This window comes from Pithys albifrons, chromosome Z, assembly GCF_047495875.1.
Source record: "Pithys albifrons albifrons isolate INPA30051 chromosome Z, PitAlb_v1, whole genome shotgun sequence".
In the NCBI taxonomy this organism is placed as follows: domain Eukaryota; kingdom Metazoa; phylum Chordata; class Aves; order Passeriformes; family Thamnophilidae; genus Pithys; species Pithys albifrons.
The window spans coordinates 42,343,960-42,361,817 of NC_092497.1; positions in this window are offsets into that span (position 1 = coordinate 42,343,960).

Genomic DNA, 17,858 nt, shown 5'->3' on the forward strand with positions numbered 1-17,858 from the left:
TCTGATGCTTTCACTGTTCTGAATTTGATTTGTAGCTTTTTGCTTATAATGATTTGATTGCATCATTAAAAACCTTCATTTCAATAACCTCAGAATTCCTCAGAATGTAAAGGAGGTGATGCCTCTGTCCCTAGTTTCCACTGACCATAAATATGACCTGCAGGTGTTCAACATGTCTGTCAGTCAGGCTGATGAATACATTTCATGATATTTTTGTAGTTCTTCCGTTCAAATAATGTATGCAGGATCCATGCACAATATATTCTTGTAAGGCACAGGAAAATTAATTCTAGGTGACACTCCATTAGAGTCAATGGGGTTATCCAGTGATGAATATGTATGACAAAAGAAAACCATAGCTTTTTATTCAAAAGGAGTAATTCCTTCCGGATATGTGCAAATACGGGAATATTGTCAGGTACTAGGAGATACACTGTTCCACCAGAGCAGATACCTCCTTCATTAAATATAATTCTTGTAGTAATAACCTTCCTGGTCTCCAAGTTTAAGTAATGAACAGTCTAGGAATCCACTTCTTATGTATGTTATCACATGTAGGTTCATTTTTCTGGCTTACATATCTCCTCTGTAAACTTGCTCTCCACTCCAATACTCAACTCCAACACTTGCTGTGTCTTCACTGTGACTCTGCAGCACCCTTTGTCACAAATAGGCCTAGTGTAGTTAGGTGACAAACATATATCTGTCCTTTGTGCCTTGTCTCTGATATTCATGTCTGAACAGACATTATGGACAGGTAAAAAGAAAAAAAATCATATCCTAAATATTAGGTTAGCAGTGAGCAAATGCTTTCTACCAAAGCTGGGCTTCTGCTATACACCCATCTTTAAGATGCTGGAAAGACTCCAATCCCTGGTGTCAGAAGTGACACCAGGTCTCTCATTTCTTATTTTACTTCCATTTTTGTTTTAAGGTTGTACTTACTAAGAAAGCTACAAATAAAATAAGAAACAAAACAAAACAAAGCAAAAAACAAACAAACAAAAAAAAAAAAGGCAGGAGAGAAAGAGAGGGAAACCCATGAGTGTGGATACAGACAACTCACAAGACCCTTGGGAGCACAGTCTACTTTGTTTCATGGAGATCCTGTGCCTCCTTCCTCACCTAGCTTCCTCAAATGTCTGCTGGTGTTTGTAGAGATTAATTATCTCAAATCCAGCTTTTTGGAGCAGGGTGACACTTAGAAAGAAGGAGAGGTCAGGTGGCAGGGGAAGATTTTTGTGTCCACCCTCCTTAGCATGAAGGCAGCAGACATGGATATCAGGTGACAGAGGTGGCAGTCCATGTTTCTAGGCACTTCATTTCCCTAGGAAGAACACAGGTTTTTCTTGGCATGGTATGTGAGATTTGGTCCTCCAGGATTTCAGCATAATGTCTCAGAGACACTAGAGACAGGGGGAGATCTCCAGCTTGGATTCACACCACAGCCTCAGTGTGGCATATACTTGTTCCATAGACAATTCAGGGTTTCTAACACTTGTCTCAAAAGTGCTGGGTACACAGGGAAGCTGCAGGAAACCTTTCTGTGCCTTTCTGGAATAGGAGGAGAGGACACTCTGAGGCACCCCACCTGGAAGAAGATGTGAGTTCAGATTCAGTTCCCCACCCAGAGAGAGTAAGCCAGGATGACAGAGACATCTTCAGGCTTTGCTCAGCTCCATGTGAGCAAAGGCCATGTAATCCAGAAATACAGCTTCTACATCCTTGGGGTGCTCTACTGACTGGCTGCCACAACACTGCTTTTCTGACCAGGCCGATGCTGTGCACTCAGTGAAATCCTCCTGCTCTGCCTCACAAGCATGAAGCAAAACCTTGGAGTCAGCTCCGCCTTTTTAGTAAATAATTGAAGGCCTGGTTGCCTATTACCCCCTTTTGCCATTTATGGTTGAATCCCTGCTTGTGTTTATAAACCCACACAGAGTATTTGTAGCATTTGTTTGCAAACTTCTTTTAGTTCCTTTGTGCTGCTTTCACAGGGCAGGCACAGTAAGGGCTACAGTGGAAAACAAGTAGAAAGCTGTTTGTTTAATGCCAGTGGAGTGGGGGTACACACTCCTAGACCTCATCAACTAAAGCCACTCTAAACCTGATAAAAGTCTAACCCCATATTTTTAACAGATTAGCAGACCTTCCCTGATGGCACATTTGCTTCATTGAAGTTGGCTGGCTCAGACTGTGATTTTCCAAGATTTCTAGATGGCCAGTTCTCCTTTCTTTCAATAAGAAGGGGTCCAAAGTGCTGAGGGTAGTCTGGTAATTTCCACAGTAACTCTTTGGAGACACAGTTGCCCTGATGGTGACTCCTCAGCACAGAAAGAAACAAAAAAATAGCTCCAGCTCTGGCTTTTGAGCTGTGCCATAAAACAAACCTGGGGACACAACAGATTCTGGGGCTTAGTTTTTGTTTTCAGGAGCTTCTTAGGCAGCACAGAACAAAGAGTCACCCAGTGAGGAGGGCATACAGCTCTGAGGGAACACCAGCCAGTGGAGAACCCAGTGCTGGGACAGTGAAATCAGAAATGAGAAAAGCAAAACTGAAGGAGCATCAACAATGCATCAACCAAGTCCCCTGTGCCACCAATCACATCTATGAAAGGGCTGAGTGCAGCAAAAGCAGCAAAAAGGGATGAGGAGAGGTGTCAGAAACAAAATTGAGATATATATATATGTTTGCTTGCTTGCTTATTTCTCAGTACAGGATCAGTAACCACCTACTTGTTAATTGGACTAGTTTAAATTGATCAAAATTTCCTGTCACAAATCTGGGGTTTTCAGCCCATGACAGAAAGAAGTTGGTAGGCAAAAGAATATGTGTTGCTAATTCCTATAGGGCTTTTTTGATGGAAGAAATTGATATAAGGTTATTCAGAACTAGTAATACTTGAACACAAGTCTTTGCTCTACCATGGCTTAAAATCTTCAAGCCAAGAGTACGTATATCTTTTTAGGGAAAACATGCTATATCAGTTATCAATTTTGCACATAAAGAATAAGTAACCAAGGCAACATCTGTGGCAGCTATTACACTCATGGGCAGACTTAATTAATTTTCCCTGAGCTTTCAAATACATAAGTTGAATGAAAAGGGCCAGCCTGATTTTGCTTGAGTCTAAGCAAGAAATATCCTGCCTTCCAGAAAGTAATAATTGTGTTAAATGGAAGAGAAAAAAGTGTGCTGCATTACAGGAGTGAGGCACTGACCTTCTCAGAGGTTAACAGACACTACAAAAAATGGAGATTTTTTTGTTCATTAGGAGGAAACATGAGAGTGTAATTAGAAACAGGCCATGCTGTATGGTTTGGTCTGCAACTCCTATTCAAGAATAGTAGAATAGCAGAAGATAATCACTTTTGGGAGTTGAATTAACAACTGGAAATTTAACAGTGAATGATTAAAATAGGCATTAATTGTTTTCTCCATAGGAGCTAGAGACAAATTGAATGACTGACCTTAAAATCTGTGGAATAATGGAAATTTTTAAAATGTGATTTTAAAAATTATTTTATAGTATAGTTAAGAGAAACATAACAACATTTACATAATCATGAAATGGATGCAAAAATAAGAGGCAATAAGAAAAGTATAAGCATACTGCCTGAGACTGATTTCTTCCAGTTGTTTTGGAACCTGTTCACAGAAGACTCTGAGTCAAAATTTAGTCTCCAGCTCATAAGCTGTGCATGAAGTCTGAAAAAAAAAGACTTTTTTTGAGGTAGGTTCATAAACCCTGTGAAGGTTAATGGGAATCACAGAAACATTTGTCCTACAGGAAGGTGGAGTTAAAAACCCCAAATTATTAAATTGCTTGGCAGAAATTTGATCTTTAGCATCTACATGTATATATTGAAACTATTTGGTTTTTTCCCTTCTCAGCAAAAACTCTCATGAAATTTCAAAATGTTGAGGTTGAACGGGAAGAAGTAGCTCAGGATGCAAGGCTGTTTGAGCCTTACTGCCAAATTGCACGCACTTGTGGCCACATATTTAAAATAAATAATGCAAAGGTTTATAAATCTGCAATGTTTGGACTATTTTCTGTTGAAGGTTATGGATTTGTGCTAATTGGGAAGAACTTCTTAAGCCAGGAATTTGACTCCATCTCTTGGTCATGGAGAGGACTCGTGACTCAGGTGGAGTAATGTTTGAATCACTGGAAACAGCAGTATCAGTACCTCCTTCCATTTAGCTGCCATCTACTGGACAAGGTTCATAGCCTGAAAAAGACCAGAAATCCACTCCTTTTCAGTCAAAATCCTCCAGGTACCATTTTGATGGACTTGCTTCAGGGTCACTGATCCATCATGACAACAACGTATCTTACTTTTTGACACACAGTGAAAAATACATGTGTTTGAAAACAGTAGTTTTGAAGAACAAGAAAGAAGGATTCCCTTTATGTGAATGCAAAAAATCTCTGTTCTTCAAGGCACATTTGAGGACTATGAGCAGCCGGATGAGTGAAGTGAAATCCACTCCTCATCCTGGGTTCTTCCCAGACAAGGGTAAGCAGAGGTTCGTGGTAGTGAATCTTGCAACTCAGATGAGATGAGTTTATGTGATCCTGTAAGCACTGAATAAGTAAAGTAACCTATTGTGTGACAAATCTGAAAAATCCTGATGCAAAAGGTTAAAAAAATATTTATGACAGGACTGGCACTGTGTATAGTTTTTACATTTTATATAACAATCTGTATAATGTGCTTAGTAAGCCCTTTGATTACACCTTTATGAACTTTGCTGGGATAGCTTTTAAATTTTTTGCATTAGAGGGTATATTCTCAGCCAAATTCTTCTGGATCCTATTCTTTTCTTTGCCTTTTGAGCTCTGACTTGTTCTTTGTGCCTAGTGCGATTCAGACAGAATTTTACCTGCTGCAATAAGTGAAAGACTACATTTTGTGGAGATGTAATACCTAACAAGGAGAAGACAATGAAGTCATTTACACAGTAATATGTGTGAACTTTGTGAACTCCAGAAATCAACTACTGCCACAAAATGCACAAGTCATATAGTAAGTGATGAGTTAATGGTTGAGGTAAAAATCAAGTTCTCAGTGTCAGTAAGGGGCTAATATAATTTAAGTGACTTTATATGAAGGAGTCCACACTACTTGTCTGCGTGCCTAGGTAGTTTGACCTGTGACTCCAAATAGTGCTTGAAAGGACTGCAACACAACCATACCCCACATCTTCAAAACAGGAATACAGCTTTGTATTTTAGCACATCCCTGTGAAGCCTGGAGCAATGCCCTCCTTGTCACTCAAGATGGGTGGGTTCCAGATGCTCTTTTGGTCAGCCAGTCAAGCAAGCGCGTAGTGCCGCTCCCCAAACTGCAAACCTCCTGTTCTCCCTAAGAATAAAAGGCAGCAGGACTTCCCTGTTCTACTTCCTCCTGAATCAGGAGCTTGGCCTTTGTTACGCTGAAGATTTATTGGCTTTACATTGCTGAAAGTATAAAAGACTGTGGGTACAAGAAATAGCAGATATCTCTCAGGGTAAATATGCTGCCTGTGCAGAGTAGGAAGAGCTCCTTTCAACATCCTTGGCACAATGATTATATGCCTCTCTATGGACACTCTCATTCTAGTTTCCACTCTGCCTCTAAGAGTCTATCAAGAACAAAAAACCCTGCTCTCTTCTACTCACACAAGGATTTTATCTGGAAGAGGATTGTCTTCAAGCAGATAATGAATTATCACCTTTAAAAAAGGCATGTGTCTTCTAAAAAGTCACTATCCTTAGAAACTCCCATCAATATGAAGTGGTGGAAATTAGTCTGGAGGAAGGAGAAGTGGGGGAGGAGCATGGCATGTGCAGCTCTCTGGTACTTCTGTGAGCTGGACACCTTCTGCAATCTGGAAAAACTCCCAGGTTTTCTGAAGCATGTCAGGGTTCAGGAATAGTGAAACTGAGAACAAGGTGGAGTGGGGAGCCTTGAAAATTCTGAAATTAGTAAGTGCAGTCAAAAATATATATAATGCCTTTTATTCACATTATAAATGCTTCGTTTAAATGCATTACTGCAAAACTTGGTCAAAGTAACAATAGGGATTGTAAACTCTTTGGGACAGAGACTAGGGTTTGACAGTCTTCATCAGAGTGAAACACCAGCTTTGAGTGGGACCCTCAAGTGCTATAATTTAATAACAAAAATGCAGTTGATGCCTTGCTACCCAGACTTACTGACACAGACAGTGTTCTGGTTTCACTCTGTGTTGCACACTTTCAGCTCTTTGTAAATTAGCATTTCACGGCCATAATAACACAGACATGAATTATTGCTCCTTGATGGCATTATAGCCATTAGACTTGTTTTGCTAGCTGGCACTGGAAGTCAGGCCTGACTTTCACCTATGCAGAGGAGAGTATGTGCAGTGCAGGGGTGCAGAACATTGAGGTAAAATAGGGGCCTCTGTGACAGAAGGAGACCAATCTCCAACAGCAAAACAAACCCTGTGCTGGAATTTTAAAATTACCGTGTCACAGCCTGGAGCTGCTCTGTAAAATCTCCATCCACTACTGTGTGATGGTGGACTTGGTTTACAGACAGCAGAACCGTAAAAAGCCAGGAAACCCTCAAAGATATGACCAACTGTGACACATAAAGTTGCCCTTCTACACTCCAGCAAATCTGAAAACTAGGTAAGTCTAAACATTTCCTCCTTCTCTTGTCCATGAAGCATGTGAGATATGGATAGCTTGATATCAGGGACAGGACCTGTGATGCAAACCTGGCTATCAAACCTTCTTCTATCTCCACCACCATCAATTTGGCTGCTGTCATTCAGAAAAACTGTGCTAAGGAGGCACATTTGGTTGAATCACACAGAGTGAAAAGACTGGGCATAGAGCAGAAATCTTGAAAGGCTGTATAATGTTCTCAGATTGCAGAGCACAGATTAATTAAAAAGACAGGAAGACAACTGAGTTTGCAAAACCAAATGTCTAGCATAATGCAATAATAATAAAATACCTTTTGTCTTCAATGTCATTTCATGGGTTTCATTGTTTCCTCTTGAAAACAACATTACCTGGAGAAAAGACAAAAAATTCTGTCTAGTCCAAGGACTGTATCTATCTCCAGTCATCTGTATGCTACAAGAATACAGAGACAGCACAAATGAATTATGCTTTTTAGAAAACAATTTTGACCATACTAGAATGGTCACCTCACCAAAGATGAATGTTTTAAAACCAAACTTATTTGTCTTTCATTTTTGTTAAGACTGGAGTCATCAGTGATGTCATAAATTTGAAAAAGAACCTCCCAGCTCTCCTGACAGCAATAAAAACATGTTTTGTCCTATAGGCATGACTGATTTTAGATTTCATTGTAAGATTTGATTGACAAGTGATTAATGTATTTGTACATTTCAATGAAAAAAGGCAGGCTGGCATTCAAAGTCTGAGATGCCTTCTCAAAGCAAAAATGTACATGCCAAAGGAGACACATTCCTTCTTCTCATTCCTGTCTCTTCTTTTCAAAGTACACATAGTTGCTGACCTTCTTTGTCTCTTCTCTACTGTAAAATGCCAGTCAGTTTAGTCTGTGTAAAAGAATTCTAGGCTAAGCCTGATAAATATCTCTGTCATACTGAGTATCTCCTGTAATATGTTATTCAGGGCTGTGTACAGACAAGACCACCTTCTTGTGGTTTTGAGAACAGTGCTCTGACAGAAGCAACTAGTACTGACCTTGGTAGAAGGGATCATTATCAGCATGAGTGGGAATGTCATCATTCCTTTACAACAAATAAATATAAAAACAAAGACATAGCAATGTTTAAATACTTAAGTCTACATTGGACAAAAACCCCACAAACAATCAAAATCACCAAAAAGTAATTACACATTTTAGTTCTTTTGTTTAATCTTAAACTTTGTGTGCCTTGTACTGAATTATCAGTAGATTGCATAAAAGCACTTGTGACTCAGGTCTAGTAAATAAGTTCTCTTTTCTTGCTCCCCTGCTTGCCTACCCTGCATCTTAGTACTTTGCTGGTGGATCTGGAAACTCTCCTGCCTCTTAGGCTCCACCCATGGGGATCAGGACTGTATTGTGCTAGATATGAAGAGAAATTCATAGTTTTTACAGCTTTCATTCTAAATAAGCAAGACATACAGAGAGCATGAGGCAAAGAAGAGTTATATTCTCCATTAAGAAATGAGGGATTTGCTCAAAGCTCTGCATGTAATTGGTGTCAGAGCTAGCAGTTGAAAACAGTACTTGGAGTTCCCAAATGCCGGAATGAAGAAACTAGACTTGTGCAAAATTTACTCAGCTCTGATTAAGGAAAATAAAAATATACCTAAAAAATAATCCCTAAGGGTTTATGTTTGATATGTGTCCAAACATGCACAAGTAAAATCCCTTCTTTCTCAAACCCAGGTTCTGTGTACAGACACACATGCTGATTAAGTCAGAGTTTAAGTGGGTGAAGTTTGGTTTATTCCTCTGGAGCTGTGCCTGTTTACATATGGCTGAACTAGAGGTATTATACCTTTGACAACGTACTCCATTAATATTTTTGTACATACACATCTGTACCACAATCTCCAACTGCGCCTGTTACTGTGTTTTTCAGTTGCTTAAACTTTTCACCTTCCTGCTGAATTCTAATGGAACAGATTCCTAATGCTCTGGTTTCTGGTGTAGTATTTTTTGTTTGTTTGGTTGGGTTTTTTTAAGGTTTGCAAAGATTGTCCAGCATTTCAAGCAAGAGATTTAGTAATAAAATATATAGCACTGGAACCAATCCTTTCACCCTTTTTCATTCTAAGGTTCCTTTTTTTTCAAGAGCAGAATTTGCTGAACCAGACAGTACTCAGCACAAATAACATTGGCAGGAGGTCCCACTAAGCAGAAACAGAACTGTCCTTCGGCCAGAAAGCATTATAATTTCTGTGATGAAGAAGATCATGTTGCATTTTTGTTCCTACAGTCATAATAAGAGGAACAGTAAGTTCTCAGAAATATGTGATTTTATTTTAAGCAGTTTTGCATGGTAGAGAGAGCCGAGATAACATTGTAGCCAGGCTCCTCCAAAGAAAAATCAGAAAAAGCCCTTGAGGGTCAGATCCTCTTGCCCTTTTTGATCTTTAAAAATACAGCTAGAGGGGTCTGGGAGTAGTACACCAGCCAGCTGTGACTGTGTGAGGATTACATGTGCACAGAGCAGTCTGAAATTTACATCCAAAAATGTTTCCACAGGACACAGCCATGAAAAATGCTTGATAGGATGCTTCAAGTATCAACATTAAGATTTATTCCAAGTTACACCTTGTTCTTCCTCCAATATAAAGGGCTCTAACTTAACCTGCCTGGTACAGTGACATAGCAGGCGCTAGCAGAAATGTTCTGTGCTAACTACCTCCTTAGACTGAAAGTAGGGACACACCTTTATGATTCCAACTTTTTTTTGGAAACAGGATCTGTACTTTTAGAGACCAGGGGAAAACATCATGGAAATTGCATAGGAGATGCAGTAACATAAGGCAGAGCATGTACTAGAAGAGTAGACAGGGCTCCAAGAAGCTCCTGCTTTACTAAGGAATGGATTTGAGAGAAAGGAGGAAAGGCACACTGGAAGAATAAATGACATTTTCCAGAGACAGCATAAATCACCCTGCAGGTGGAACAACTGGGTATTCATCCAGTGAGCAAGAACTGAGAGATGTGGAGTACTTCTCAGGAAAGAAAAAAAATGCCAAAACATAATGAAAGCTCTTGCAAAGCTCACTGAAAAACTGCAGGTAGGGAAGGAAGTGCCCAAGGAAGCAGACAGAGCAGGGAAAAACAATACAAAAAAAAGTAATTGAAGACCTAATGACTGAAGCAGAAACTACCGTGAAGCGGCAAAGTGCAGAGCCTTCTTCCAGTGACTGCAAAAGAAGAAATGGGCCAATCAAAAGCAAAGATGATAAACATCCTCAGATTTGGATAAAGCAACACAGAAAACAATAAAAAAAATCATTAAAAGACAAAGGACCTCCAAATAGTGTTATTTCCACCTTTATACGAAATCCAATAAAATATGGCACTTAGCCTAGATTTCATTAATATCACTCCAATAGAAGTGTCAGGCATACAAGCTGCAATTGAGAAGAAACACAACAGAGCAACCGTCAAAAAACTCCTAGCAATAATGCTAAGGACATGTGACATCCACAACTTTAAGAAACCCATGGCAGGCTTGGCAGTGATGCCTGAGAAAGAGATCTCTCCAGAACACTGAGAACACAAGATTACTGTCAAAATGCTCCAAAATGGGATTGCAAGTACTATGGTGTTGGGAAACAAGTTCTGGACTGTATCTAATCTGAAAAGTTTGCTGTAAGTGCTGAACTTCATGAGGTAAAAGTTTGGATATAGGCTTAGCCCTGTACAGATCAGACACATACACTTTAGCCTATTGCAGATGTATGCAAAACAAATTATGCAATTTCAAAGCTCCCAAAATAGCTTGAAGAAATCTTTGCTATTGAGTGTCTTTTCGTCTTAGAGAACCTTGCCTGCTGTTATTCATAACAACAAGGAAAAGTGCAGTGCTGCTGAGAAAAAGTAAAAAGTGATTTAGTATGAACAAACAATCCTCGAAAATGTGGTTTTGTGTTTCCCTCCATTGATACTGAGATTTATGGGTGGTCTGTGTCAGAGTGCACTGACACTACAAATCCTGTGTAGGTGTGGACACTGCCTCTACACTTTTGATAGCACAAATATATTCCACAGTGCCCAAGTACTCAGGAGTGGTCATAAAAGAAAGAAAGGCTAGATTATGGAATCATAGAATCATTAAGGTTGGAGAAAAAGGTCTTTAAGATCATCAAGTCCAACTGCCAACATAGCACTACCACTGTTTACCAATAAGCCATGTCTTCAAGTGCCATAACTGCACATTTTTTGAACATTTCAAGAGATGGTGACTCCAACACTTTTTTGGGAAATGTTTTCCAGTGGTTTACAACCCTTTCAATGAAGAAATTTTCATAATATCCAATCTAAACCTGGTGCAACTTGAGGCCATTTCCTCTCATCCTGTCACTTGTTACCTGGGAGAAGAGACTGACCCTCCTCTCACTACAATCTCCATTCAGGTAGTTGTAGAGAGTGATAAGCCTCCTGTTCTCCAAGCTAAACAACCTCATCTCTCTCAGCTGATCCTCTTATGACTTACTCTCCAGACTCTTCACCACCTCCATTGCCCTTCTCTGGACATGCTCCAGCACCTCAATGTCCTTCTTTCAGTGAGGGGCCCAGAACTGAGCACAGGACTCAAGGTGTGGCCTCACCAGTGCCACAGAGGGACTATTACTGCCCTGGTCCTGCTGGAAACACCATTGCTGATACAAGGTGTGCTGGTTTAAAGGTAAACCGGCAGGAGAAATGAACCCAATTCAAAAGAGATTGTGAGTCAGAGTTTCAATTTAGTAAACAGATTACAATAAATACAATAATACAAAGAAAATCTGGTTTTAATCCATAAAGAACAGATGTATAACCTGGTACTCTGGGGCACAAACAGAATGGTGTTTGTTAGCCCCTGTGGTGAGTGCCACGTGGTCCCTCTGAGTCCAAAGCACAAGAAAAGGAAAACCTGTTGGTGAGGTGGTGGTTGCAGTCTGGTCAAGAGTGGCAGTTGCAGTCCTGTTGAGGTTCTGGTCCAGCTCTGGATTTGACGAGTGGTACCAGAAGTCTCAAACTCCAAAGATTTTATACCCTTTGGTCAGGTGGGAATGCCCAGTACCTTCCCCAGTATGGGGAGTTCCACAATGGGTGATTTAACTCTGTGAGTCATGGGATATTTTTGGAATCATTGATGGCCCTTTAGCAGACACGACCCCTCAGGCTGGGTTAGGAGGTGATAACAACTCCCCGGAAGGGAGTTACTACAGCCAAGTCATTGGTGTGCAGAAAGGAACACCCTCCTATCTCAGAGAATCCTTCAACACTCAGCTTGTAGCCTGAGGTGTCAGGTGTGCCCTGGGCAGCTACTGCAAATGGTCCATTATTAACAGTTCATCAGAAATAACACAGAGGGTGTATAGAATACACAGTTTTGCTTACACCCATACAGTGATAAACTGGTCCCAACCACTGTAACTAGGACACAAAGCAGGATGCCTTTGGCCTTCTTGGCTACCTGGGCACACTGCTGGCTCCTGTTCAGCTGCTGTCCTTCAGGCAGCAACCCCAAGTCCTTTTCCTCCAGGCAGCTTCCCGGCCAGTCTTTCCCCAGCCTGTAGTGCTGCCTGGAGGAGTTGTGACACAAGTGGAGGGCTCAGAACTTGGCCTTTTTGAACTTCATACAGCTGGCTTCAGCCAGCCTTTATTTCCATGGTTGCTTGAAGTACATGCACTCCACGTAAATCATTCTTTAGCACAACATACGAAAAAATAAGCACCACGAAATTCCTAGTGTTTCTGGCCAAGTGATGGGAGGCAGTTGTTATGCCATGACTGTGATCTGTGATCACACCGATTTCATGAACTCAACACATCTAGTAGTTCCTTGAAGGGTGTGAATCACTGTACAACCTCAGGCTGACTTTGCCGCACTTACAGAGCTAAGTTCCTGAATGCTTTCAAAGGCCTCTGGGAAAAGATAAGGGGCAGAGAACCAACAGAATAACACACACAAGTTGTTCCTTGTTGTTATCTTTTTCTCTATGCACCTGACAGCTGGCTGGGTGTATTATCTTGTGGCAGCAGCACGTTTCAAGTCACTACCACTGCAGGGTGTCCTGTAACTTCTCCTTATTCACATGACTCATTTTCTGGTTCTAAAATATTGCCAGAGCCAAATAAGACTTAAATTGCAGCTATTGCGAGTTGACTATGTTGTTCGCATTCCTCTGCCAGAAACAATGAGAGTCTGCTGATTGTCCTTGAGGATATTCTCATAAATATGCCTCCTGAATTTTTTGCTGCAAGCCACTGACAGGTGAGCTGCTATAGCTTCACAGTGGCTCTTCAGCCTCTCCTGCACTGTTGTTTAGCCAGTTAGGCTACAGAGTGCTGTTGTCATGATTGCACTCCCTTCGCATCCCTACCACTCTTTTTCTCGTTCATTTCATAAAGTGGCATTTCTGAGTAATTATTTTGTAAATTCATGGAACAAGTTTGGGATGTGATGGTCAGCTTTTTGTACTAATTTTGTTATCACTTCAGTAAGTAACTGAAGTTAGTAACTCATTAACACACTGGCATTTGCAACAAGCTCCATAGTTTTGGGGAAAGGTTATCTCATCCCTGTTTCTGGTGCTGCTTACTACTGGAGGTCTAAGTCAGTAGCAAGGCTGAGATTCTTGCAGAGTTTGCAGAGTTTGCATGGTTTGACTCAAGTATGTGAGAATTCACTGCCTCCTCTAATATGGACAGGAAACATTTACAGATGCTCCCAGCAGAGTCTTCAAAGGGTGAGGCCAGAAAACATGTGGTGAACATGTGGGCTTTGGGGGGAGGTGGTTCTGCTTGATGGATATTTTTCCTCTGTCAGCTTGTTTTGATATGAACAGCACACCCTGAGAGAATAGTGGGGTCATGCCCAGGACCAAAAGTTCTGCTTGTTCTGAAGCAACAGGCAGAGCTGCTGTTGCAACCAGTCTTATCACCAGCTATAAGCTACAGAGTGGCTTTAGTGGGACAAACACAGTGTAACAAGGAAAGGTAAGCACGCTTTATAAAGGAGATTTCCTTGACCTTGAGTTTATTAATTTTTTAGAAACTTATGCAGCAGAAGGAGAAAGCAAGTGAACTCCTTCTGCTTTGCTTCACTGCTTTTCACCAAGGGCTAATTATATGTTGCAGTTGTAAAACTGATTATCCCAAAGTTAATTAAATCCTTCCAATCCTTGAACACTAAGCAGGTGGGTTGCTGTATTTGACCACTGTATTTAATCAGTCAGTAACAGAAGGAAACTCTTGTTTAGAACAAAAAATGCTCTGAATTGTTGAGTGTCTCCTTGTATCTTCCAAACCCCACTTTTTAAAAGGAAAATCTCCTTACAGTTTGCAAGTAGAAGTCATATAAAGAAACCTGCTTGTCCTTCATGCAAACAACACAGTGAGAGTCCATACTCTTCACACTCATGACTCTGCATTGAATGCAATGTGTACACTGGATAGTTTTATGTCTCTGGCTCATACCATGCTTGAATGTACCGAGACTAACACTGGACTTAGACTTAGCTCAGTGATATGTAACGGAATTTGTATTTCTGTCTCGGAAGCTGAGCTCTGCTGTCCTGAATATACTGCTGCCATTCATTGAATGGCATTAATTAATGAATTCATTGCTGCCATTATTCTTTAGATACCATTAGATAAAAGTGAGAGACTTTCCCATGCCTTGTAGAGCCCACTGACAGGCCTTTCATCTGTGAATTTGTCCCAGTGCCTTTTGAAGACTTTGCTGTTGTTATCATTTAAGTACCCTTTCAATTTTTAAATACTACGGTTTTCAAAGCTTCTTAACTTCTACAGACTGTGAACTATGAAGGGTTTAGTTTGCTGTTTTCTCTTTAAGTGGTGGTACACAATTTACTTTGACTTCTAGCACAGTATTTTTTAAAAGCTCCCTGGTTTCTTGTAGGATTTTCTCCTTTTTTCTCCTTTTTTCCTCCTACCTTTAATATTTTCATCTGCTTTACAATTTCCTTCATTTTCTGCAATTCATTTCTTGAAATTACTCAGCTTTGTCCTACATTTATTTGGCAGCTCTCTTCTCCTAGAAACTTAATATTGAACCATTCAAATGGAGTTTCTAGTGTAGTTCCTAATTTCATTATTGTAAGACCTAAGATCCTATTCTGTGAAGTCTACTGGCTGGCATACTCATTGTTGCTTCCTGAACTCTGTTTCTAAATTTATGCTTGTTCTAGGAACAGAGATACAAAATCTTTAATTTTTTTTTTTCATTGCAAAATCTGGTGGTTGCTCTTATAAACTTACTGTGGATCTGCTTTGCAGTGGCATGCTTTATGTTGCTCTACAGACCTGACCTTCATGAATTGCAAACTAATCTTAATTCCAGTCATACCTTAAGCAGTTATGCCTTCATTATTTCACCAATGAACACATTTTTGCTTCCCCAAAAATAGTCTATGAGTAATTTTTAAGAATTGATTTTGAAAGATCTTTACTGGCAAAGATAATTGGGAAGCACAACAAAATGATTACAGTTATTGAATACTGTTATTTAATGAAAAAAATAGCCAGGAACTATAATTTTATATACAAAAGGGAATGAATCTTAGTAATTAATGAATGTTAGTAATTAAATTTTAGACGCTTTTAAATATGAAAAAAGATGGCTATTCTACTTACAGTTGCATCTTTTCTCTTTTTCTGAAACACTGTTCTCAGTGTACCTACTGGTGAGAAGCTCAGCATGCAAGTTATCCTGAGGTCAGAAGAATATTTTTTCAGATGAGAGGAGGTTTTTCACTGTCTAGTTACCATTATTGATTTCTGTTATCATAAGTAGCTGCCCTTAATTTGTTACTTTGTTCTGCACCCATCCTCCTCCTCCAGACCCCCACCCCCACCAAGTACATCTGAGGTTCATTATTCACTTTCAGTCCAATTTTCACTGTATAGCTTTTACCTCACTAAGCTGTAAATACATTGTGTTATTCATAAACACTGCTCTTGTGGAAATAATACCTGAGGCAGGTTTTATAAATATTAACATATTTGGGATTACTATGTCTAAAACTACGTTGGGATTTGCTGCTGCCCCCTTACTTTAACAAGACCTACTTGGCTGGCATTGTTCTCATGGCTGATGGTCATTCCTCAAATTCTTTGCATTTCCACTGCTTCAGCACCTTAGTGTCTGGTGAATTTATTCTCCTACATTCTTATGAGATCCTACACCGCTGTCTTGAATCACTTTCCCATGGTTACAAGGGAGATTTTTGCCAATGCAAGTAATTAATTGTTCCCTGTTGTTATGGGTTTGGCCAGGTGGGCCTAAATTTAGGTTTAAAGTTCAGCTAGGCCTGGGATTGTCAGCTGATTTAAGCTGGGCTGAGCTAGCTAACAGCTGACTTCTTCCAGCCAATAATACTGTATTCCATGCCATATTGCATCATCTCAAAAGGGGTAAGAGCTGGTGTGTGGGTGTGGCTTAGTCTGTTGCTTCACAGCTGTGGTCCCAGCAAGACACTCTGCTGTCCCAGGAGGGATGGGGAGGCCCAAGCCCAGAGCACCGGCTTAACATCATGTTATCTGAGGGAAGTAGAATGTTTGTTCTTAGCTTTTCTCTCTGCTTAAGTCTGTCTCTGAAGAATTGACTTCTCTAGAATGATTTGTAGTTAAAATGGTAGAATTTGTGTTTACTGGGAAGTGGGAAGTTATTTCTTGTTATACATAACTTGTGTAAGTGTGTGTTATATTGTAGTTTTCTCTTAATTTTCTCTTTTCTGTGCAAACGCATGTAGTTAATTTCAGCATAAACCTAGTTTAAGAGTTTTTTTTCCCTCTCCCTCTTCTTTTTCCCTTAGCTAGTTGAAAAAAAACCCAACCTTTTCACTCTGTCCTGGACAGTTGGCATTTTGCCAGCTCAACCCAAGACACCTGTCTTCTAGATCTAGATGCCTCCTGTCTTAGACAAATAAACTCATCTGAGTGACTTTCCAGGATAGCCATCAGAAGGGACCTTGGTGGTACTGTGCCCTGCAGTTTTGTGCCCAAGCGTGGAAGAAAGACCCTTAGAAGCAACTAAGTTAATATAATTTTGTTGCTTTTCACCCAGTGCCTTCCTCTGGCAATCCACCCATTAAATGCTACGAGACTGTGTTATGCCCCCAGCTATCATGAGCACTGCAAAGGTATTCTCTGGACGATATCTTGATGATTGTGCCTTCATTTCATAGTCTGCTTTGTATGGGACTGCTATGGTCAAAGTCAACACTTTTGAAAGCTTGAAGTGAATTTGACTTTGAGTTTTTTTGCAGTGGTTGGCATTCAGATAACACAGCAATATACCTGTTGAGATGCAACGTTATCTTGATTGAAGAATTACCAATATGGAAAATGGAAAACTATATTCAGTCAACCTCAGTTATCTTTTCCTGTTCAATATTCAGTACAGTTTGGCTCAGGAAGGCAACTACCTGCTTGGTGCTATGCTTTGTCAAATAATCCTTAGAAAGAGCATAAGATAACACAACCCCTAACATTCTGTTGACTTTTCCACTAGGACTTTGGGAAGGTAAATTTTACCAACTGTGAAGTGAAAGTAACTCAGTACTTCCAGGATGCAAATCCTCTGATATCACTGGTGTACTTACATGTTGCCTGCTGAATGGGCTTACTGGGAGAGGTCTGGGACTCCCCAACTCTTCTAGGAAACTCACAGCATTCCTGGGAACACAAGTATGTTTCTGAATGCCCACACATGTACCTGTGTGCACAAGACAGTAAATGCACAACCTCCACACTTGAACAAAACTGAAGCACAACCAAACCTCATACAGTGATCCTCCCATGGAGTTACAACTCTGAGCTAAAATGTGATATCACACATTAAAGAGTATATAGTTGCTTTGTTTCCTGCTTTATAGGTACAAACATGACACTAGGCACTGCTCATATATAACTACATTGCAGCCATCCATGTATTAATCCCTATTAGTTTCTACAAGGCAAGATCTCCCCTAAGATTTTCAGCTTAGCTGACCTTTCTGAAGCACTATGACCTTTCTCACCATAGGGCCTCAGTGCTTTTTTGCCTATGACACTCAACTCACTTCAAGCACTGGAGCAGTACCACTGCCCCTCCTGCACAGGCAAGAATGGGAGTGTTGGAGAGTAAGAGCCCCACCTGA